Genomic DNA, 8541 nt, shown 5'->3' on the forward strand with positions numbered 1-8541 from the left:
CAGGAGAGGATGACCAATGAACAAGTTATAGGGAGTTTCCAGGAGGAGATTTCTGAAGATGTCCAAAAGTTGATGGACTTTATAAAGAGCTGGAATGACATGTCCAGTCAGACGCTGATTCACCAAGGACGGCCTCTCCGGTGTTAGATGCCTTGCCATTGTGCCTCATGAAGATGAAAGTTTGTAAATTATTTGGTTTAGATTTACTTTTATTTGTATTTTATATATTAGTACCTTTTATGTAAACTAGTTAACCTGTATTTAATAAAAAAATACATATAATTGAAATTAAGAAGCTCGCCTGCCTTAAGTCTCTGTTTTACTAAATATTGAGCTGAACTAAACCACGGAGCAGTCTTTCGACTGAATTGTAAGTATGGAAATTTATATACTTATTGTTTAGAACGAATTCGACTGACTTTACCTAACCTGAGAATAAACAAAATAAGGTAGAAGGTGTCTATATTTAAGACCCAAACAAGGGGTTAAATTAAGCACCATAAAACAATACTTACAAATCCTAAATTCTGTCCAAAAATGCTGAGATCCATAGAAAGACCGACTGGAATAGATGATTTTAGCCCATTTCAGCTTGTCTGCAGTGAAGGAGTACCTGTTTGAGACAAATACACAGTAAGATACATGCAAGAAATCACTGTGTGATGATCGTTCTCCTTCCTACAGTAGTTAACCCACCTGTGCGCTGATATTAGGACCGTGGAACTGCAATGGTAGAGTCTTCTGGCTAATAAAATATAAAAATAATGCAAAAATATAAACTTAAGTTGTTTAGAATGCTAGATTTGGTCTGAATGAATTAGCCTAGTGAGAGTTTTACTGCAGTGCTTACCTGGATACATTTAATCTGGTGAGACTGAACAAAGACAATGGTCCATCTTCTGATTGGTTCATTTGCTGTGTAATAAAGTTAGACATAATGCAAAGGTCACTTATTTGATATAAAGTTAGCCAATTTTATAGAGATTTTATAAGATATTGTAAGCTACCTAGTCTGCACCAGTGGCTCAAAAGCAATTTTCACATAGCGTATGCTAATCATTTCAGCAAACTTATCTCAAAATATATCACAAATGGGCTGGCCTACCTCTGGAATCTGGCGCGAATTGGCGCTTTGTTGCAGTTGCCTTTAAACACAAAAATGGAAGTAAATATTCAATTCCATAAAAAAAAAAAAAAAAAAAAACTATAATATGGTATAGTTTGCAAACTAATGCTAAAACTATAAAGGTTCTCATCAGTAGGCCAACATTAGGCTATAAACAGAATTTCACATTAGTTTATTCACATTTATTGTTAATGTAAACGCGTTGCTCGTTGGCATATTCGACAATTCAATAATCTAACAAGGTGTGTAAAATGAAACGTTAGCTCAGTTTACCATGGTAAAGTTCGTTACCGCCATGTTGACGACGAGTAACGTTAGGCTAACATACGTTAAACTGGGCACAATCCTGTCAACAGCCAGTCTATGGTCAACATACACAGAATGTTTTTGTTTTTTTACCTTGCTTGCTGATCTCTCTCTCGGTGAAGTGAATTCCGTCTCTTCCCCGGGCCAGACACGAACGTCGCGATCCAACAAAAGACAGACCAGACCCCATTACCTACACTGGATGTCTGTCTGACGCGACACGACAAATCCCAGACAGTGTAGTGATGCGCCGCGGCCGTTATATTTCAGACGTAGTCCGATACGAGTCCAAGCGCTCGCGCTAGTTCTTACAAGGGATAAACAGGTTTGCATTTAAAGGTCCGGTCGCTTCAATGTGTCCAATATAGACAGCCTCTGGCTATTATAGCGTTGTAGACACGCGGTGTAAGGCAAAAATTAGGAAATAAAAAGCACGGTGGAATGGTGCCAGCCAGAGAGGCAGTTACGTCAAATACAGTAGTATACAGCAAATTTAAAAAATACAGTAAGTCTCTGTATGTGGTGTTAGACGTCACAGAAAATTCCCATGATGCAATTGGAATCACAGTTATTTACTGTAAAGAGAAATAGCAGTATAATACTGGGGGATTTAAAGTAAATAACTGTAGAAATTACAGAAAAGTCTAACAGTGTATTTTTTAACTTCACATAATTCTGTATTTTAGTTAGACGCGTTGCCACATTAAACAAGCAGCCGCGAGTGAAAATGATTATTGTTAAATTCTAATTTGCACTTAAGCCTCTGCTCCTAGCACTTTCAAATCGAAAGTTGGCCCATTATCGCGTTATTCACTTAATTGCCAGACCGAAACAGCTGTACTCACTCAAGCGGTGAAAGCATTATCTGTATATCTGTGTAATTTGCGCGCTGTCGCGGAAGCGTCAGCGGAAGCGTTCAGCTCTCGTGTTCAGCCTCCTCGTGTGAAGACCGACTCGGGTAAAGACCATCGACTCTACCTGCGCGACTCCACCGAGCAAGGAAACCAGAAAGGCACTTAAATATCTCCTTTTCCCTTTCCACTTCTTATCTTATCTTTCTCCCGAATCAGCATGTGTTTTCAACACATTCCTGTTATCTCTCGACAACGCCCTTTCATCACGCGCACAAGGCAGCGCGATACTGCTAATCTGCGTCCCATTCTCTCATCCTCACACACTCCTCTCTTTCTTTCCGTGGGTCTATGGAATTGTCAGTCAGCAGTCAACAAAGCTGACTTCATTCCAGCCTTTGCATCTCATTCTACTCTCAGTATCCTGGGCTTGACTGAGACCTGGATTCGTCCAGAAGACTCAGCAACCCCCGCTGCTCTCTCTAGCAATTTCTCCTTTTCTCACTCCCCTCACCAGTCTGGGAGGGGTGGCGGGACAGGGCTTCTCGTTTCCAACAATTGGAAATACTCAGCGCTCTCTTCTCTATGCAACAACAATTCATTTGAATATCATGCTATCACACTTACAACTCCCAGTAAGATCCATATTGTAGTCATTTATCGCCCCCCAGGTCAGCTGGGTAACTTCGTAGAGGAGCTGGATGTGCTGCTGTCCTCTTTCCCTGAGGACGGCACCCCACTTCTAGTCTTCGGTGACTTCAACATCCATCTCGAAAAACCACATGCAACAGACTTCACCTCTCTTCTAGCCTCCTTCGATCTCAAACGACACATCACCACAGGTACTCACAAATCAGGCAACCAACTGGACCTGGTTTACACACGCAACTGCATCACAGACAACATTTTGGTGAGACCTCTCCATGTTTCAGATCATTTCCTCATTACCTTCAGTCTACAACTCGCTACCCCTGCGCCACCAACCCCACCACCAGTCACCTTCAGGCGAAACCTGCACTCACTTTCCCCCTCCCATCTTTCCTCTGCCGTGTCATCTTCTCTTCCCCCACCCTCACAATTCTCATCTCTGGATGTGAATACTGTAACGGATACCTTATGCTCCAAACTAACCTCTTCTCTAGACAATATCTGCCCTCTCTCCTCCAGGCCAGCACGCGCTACTCCTTCTAACCCCTGGTTATCTGAGGTTCTTCGTGAACACCGGACCGAACTCAGGGCAGCAGAGAGGAAATGGCGCAAATCAAAAGACTCATCTGACCTGAGTATGTATAAATCTCTCCTCTCGTTCTTTTCTGCTGATGTTCATGCTGCAAAATCTTCATATTTCCACAACAAGATCAACAGCTCCCCCAACACACGATTACTCTTCAAGACATTCAACTCTCTCCTCTGTCCACCTCCACCACCACCCTCCTCCTCCTTAACTGCCGACGATTTTGCGAACTTCTTCACCAACAAAACAACAACTATCAGCAGTCAATTCTCAGCTCCACACACACAGGAACCCAGACTGACCCCTTCCACAGCCAATACCCCTCTGTCCTCCTTCTCTCCGCTAACCGAGGAAGAAGTATCTACACTTCTCCTCTCCAGTCACCCTACCACCTGCCCTCTAGACCCCATCCCCTCACACCTTCTACAAGCCATCTCTCCCACACTTCTACCAGCACTCACACACATCATCAACTCATCCCTCCATACTGGCACCTTCCCTACAGCATTCAAGCAGGCTCGGGTTACTCCACTGCTTAAAAAACCAACACTAAACACATCATTTGTAGAGAATTACAGACCTATCTCTCTCCTACCATTCATTGCAAAAACACTTGAAAGAGCTGTTTTCAACCAAGTAACATCCTTCTTGTCTCTAAACAACCAGCTGGATGTCAACCAATCTGGCTTCAAGAAAGGGCATTCAACTGAGACTGCATTACTGTCGGTCACAGAAGCCCTACGGATTGCAAAAGCTGCTTCCAATATCTTCACTCCTCATTCTCCTGGATCTGTCTGCTGCCTTCGACACTGTGAACCATCAGATCCTTATGTCCAGCCTCTCATCACTGGGCATCACAGGAACTTCACTCGACTGGTTTGAGTCCTATCTCACAGGTAGGTCCTTCAAAGTCGCATGGAGAGGTGAGGTATCCAGAGCACATCAACTGACCACAGGGGTTCCCCAGGGTTCAGTTCTTGGTCCCCTCCTCTTCTCCATCTACACCACATCACTGGGACACATCATACAGGCACACGGTTTTTCCTACCACTGCTATGTTGATGACACCCAACTCTTCCTCTCATTTCAACCAGATGATCCCACAGTAGCTGCACGGGTCTCGAGCTGTCTGGCGGACATCTCCACATGGATGAAGGAACATCACCTGCAGCTCAACCTGGCAAAGACTGAGCTGCTCGTCCTCCCTGCCAATCCATCTCTACAGCACGACTTCACCATCCAGCTTGATTCATCATCAATCACCCCATCAAGGTCGGTCAGAAATCTGGGAGTAACGTTTGATGACCAGCTGACCTTCACAGATCACATTTCAAAGACAGCTCGATCATGCAGGTTTGCGCTGCACAACATCAGGAAGATCAGGCCTTTCCTAACTGAGCACGCAACACAACTCCTTGTCCAGGCCCTGGTCATTTCTAGGCTTGACTACTGCAATGCTCTTCTGGCCGGACTTCCAGCATGTGCAACCAAACCTCTTCAGATGATCCAGAATGCTGCAGCTCGTCTTGTCTTCAACGAGCCCAAGAGGGCCCACGTCACTCCTCTGTTAATCTCTCTGCACTGGCTACCTCTCGCTGCTCGCATCAAGTTCAAGGCATTGACGCTTGCCTACAGATCTATCACAGGCTCAGCTCCCTCCTACTTTCACTCACTCCTACGAGCCTACATCCCTACCAGACGCCTACGATCAATCAATGAGCGACGTCTCGTGGTTCCATCACAGAAAGCCACAAAATCACTTTCCAGAACATTCTCATTCACAGTTCTATGCTGGTGGAACACTCTCCCCACCCTCATCCGGAATGCAGAATCCCTGACAACATTCAAAAAACAGCTGAAAACCCATCTCTTCCGTGAGCACCTAACTTTATAAAAAGAATAAAAAAAAAACCTTTCCCTTTAAAACCTCACTTATCGTGCTTATGCTACTCTGAATAATGCCTGAACTTCATATTTTGAGCACTTCTTGCGTTGTTGTTGTTTTTTGCCTCTTCATGATGACTCACTTAATTTAGTCCTAATTTGTAAGTCGCTTTGGATAAAAGCGTCTGCTAAATGACTAAATGTAAATGAGTTGTCTCAGAGAAAGATTAGTTAATTTTGGGCCGTATTTTAACGATCTAAGGTCATGGTCTAAAGCACAGGGCACAAGTGCACTTAGGGCGCGTGTCTCAATCCACTTTTACTAGTTTAACGACAGAAAAAATGGTCGGCACAATGGCACATGGTCTAAAAGGATCGTCCATATTCTCTTAATGATTAATGGGTGTGTGTTGGGTGTAACGTGTAATAAACCAATCAGAGTGTCATTTCCTTTAAAAGCCAGTTGCGCTCGCGCCATGGTGGATATCTGTTTATATGGGGTAATTTGATAGTGGAAAGAGTGAACGCGTCTCCAGAGAGGAAACGGATTGCTTGTGTGTGTGTGTGTGTGTGTGTGTGTGTGTGTGTGTGTGTGTGTGTGTGTGTGTGTGTGCGAGGTTAAACAGCAAGCAGACCATCTACGGGACAAGCCGGGTTCTACCAAAGCTTTATGTACCCAATTATAATATTTTACATTGTAATCCTTTTATTTTTAATATTTGGCATATTTGTGTGCTGCTGCACATCCCTGTGTGTGTAATGAGCAGAGTGTGTGTAATAAGCTGAGTGTACAAGTGTTGGGCACCTGCCTATAAGTGCATATTACTAAAGCACCCTTTAAATAACAAAAAAAATACTGCGCCATTGACTTTAGGCCAGGGTTCAGTTGGTCAATGGCTCAGTCTATTTCCATTCCTCAAAATAGCAACGCACCAACAATGTGCCTGAACACACACCTCGTTTTCAGACCAGCAGCCCATGCGTAAACAGATGGGCGCAAATGCATTTGCTATTTAAACAACGTGTCGCTGGACGAGAAAATGAAAACTGCGTCGGGCTGAAACTAGCAAAAAACACTTGCGTCTCCGTGACCGCGTACATACAAATCCTGTGGGTTCTGTACAGGAAAAAGATATTATTAGGTCACCTCTCGAGAAGGCTCGATGCCAGAGATGGGCACTGGAGTTAACCCCCTGAGGTTGGCTATCGCGCCGGCGCGATAGGCTCGTTTTTTTCCTTATCAGTGCAAAAAAAAAAATAATTATAATTTTTTTTTATTTTTATCTTATATGCTTGTGTTATACATCAATCGATCCTGTTAAGTGTGTATTATTTTTGTGTATACTAACAATAAAAACAAAGTGTTGTGCTTTTTGCCAAATAAAGAAAAATAAACATGATGCGAGTTCTGCCTCTCTGTCAGTGTAGTCCATTCTGAAACGCATCCGAAAATGAACCATAACTCAGCGAATACTCAGTCAAACAGGCATACAGACACACAGGCATGAAGCTTGAATTCTCTTCTTTTAAATGAAGTAATTTTTATAAAAAACAAATATTCACAGTTTATGTAATATGTATGCAAAGAGAGAGACGTCAGTCGTTCTCATCACAGCTCATTAAGTTTTAATGTGCTCCGCCCACGGAGAGCGCGCGCTATTCAAATGCAAATGTGAGGCGATCCATACAAACCTGTGAAACTCCCACATCAGCTGGATAACACACATCGCGAGTTCACTTTCAGACGTATGTACTTTACGATGCTGTGAGGAATAATACTATCTTGATAATAATCCTGGAAAATTTACGTCAGAAGTTCTGGAAGTATCATTTCGAGGAGCAAACGGATCCCGCTGAGGAATAGGTCAGTTCTATTTGCTTTGTTCTAATCTGAATGAATGAACGCAGAGATGCGTGCTGTTGTGGAGCTACTACAGCTGGCAAAAATACTGTTTAAATATGAATCGCGTTTTTCTATGAATGAATGAACGCACAGATGCGTGCTGTTGTGGAGCTACTACAGCTGGCAAAAATACTGTTTAAATATGAATCGCATTTTTATGAATGAATGAACGCACAGATGCGCGCTGTTGTGGAGCTACTACACCTGGAAAAAAGACTGTTTAAATATGAATCGCGTTTCTATGTATGAATGAATGAACAGCTTTTACCAAACTCTATTGCTATACTGAGATGAGTAAAAATCGACTTCAAAATCGGATAGATTATAAAGTTTTTACTGTAAAATACTGCCACATCAAATAAGCTTATAATGTTGCCAATTTCTTCTCATATGAATTGAATTACATATGATAAAATGTATACTTTAGTTTTTACAAAGAAAGATTACACTGGAAATATTGTTACAATTTTAAATGTTGTTGTAATTGTATAACCTTTAAAAAAAAAAAAATATATATATATATATATATATATATATATATATATATATATTGGATAGATGTAAACAAAATCTTAAAAGGTCATTATAAGCCATCTCTTTAAATAATTTTATTATGCTTTATTAGTGACACATTTGGGAAGAGAATATATTCCAAATCTGAAAATACAGTATGAGAACCATCAACTGCACAATTACTAGAAATGTTTACCTTGGATATTGTACAATTTGCAAGCACAATTTGTGGAAAAAACAACAACAACTGTGAACCAGTTATATACATATATATTGTCCTTGCATTCTTGTGGCTCAGTCACACACCTGAATGAAAGGCTCATTACGTATGCACCCCCTTATTATGCGGGCCCTATTGTCTCCTCAGGTGTGAATCACGCCCACCCGCATATGGCCTTTCCAAACAAAAAGTGTTTTACAAGATTTAAATCAATGTATTGTGTTATGTGAATGATTAGGGAGGATGATTTTCACATCATTTTGAAGAAAAAACTGTAGGCAAGGACATCCATTAGTCAAAAGTCTTATTGACACATATTTAGTATGTGTTTTGTGGCCTTATTTCAGAAACTTTAGTTTTTTGTTTTTTCAAAAACCATGCATAAACATTATTCTCTCAAAAATACAAACATGTACATGCAAGTTGTTCACATATTATGGTAGCCCTGTTTGTGCTAAATAGAGTGTAATTATACCTTTGCCATTAATATGTTTATAAGTAACT

The 8541-nt window shown here is 41.6% G+C and overlaps 1 long non-coding RNA gene across 1 annotated transcript; it reads right to left on the minus strand.

Annotated features, from left to right (window-relative positions):
* Nucleotides 1–534: 534 nt before the first annotated feature.
* LOC311291560 lies at nucleotides 535–969 on the minus strand. Its single transcript, XR_014627578.1, has 3 exons — nucleotides 851–969; nucleotides 697–745; nucleotides 535–613 (listed from the first exon to the last, which is right to left on the minus strand). It is a non-coding gene; the product is annotated as an uncharacterized lncRNA (long non-coding RNA).
* Between the last annotated feature and the right edge of the window lie 7572 nt (nucleotides 970–8541).

This window comes from Rutilus rutilus (genome assembly GCF_951802725.1).
Source record: "Rutilus rutilus genome assembly, chromosome: 1".
Lineage (NCBI taxonomy): Eukaryota > Metazoa > Chordata > Actinopteri > Cypriniformes > Leuciscidae > Rutilus > Rutilus rutilus.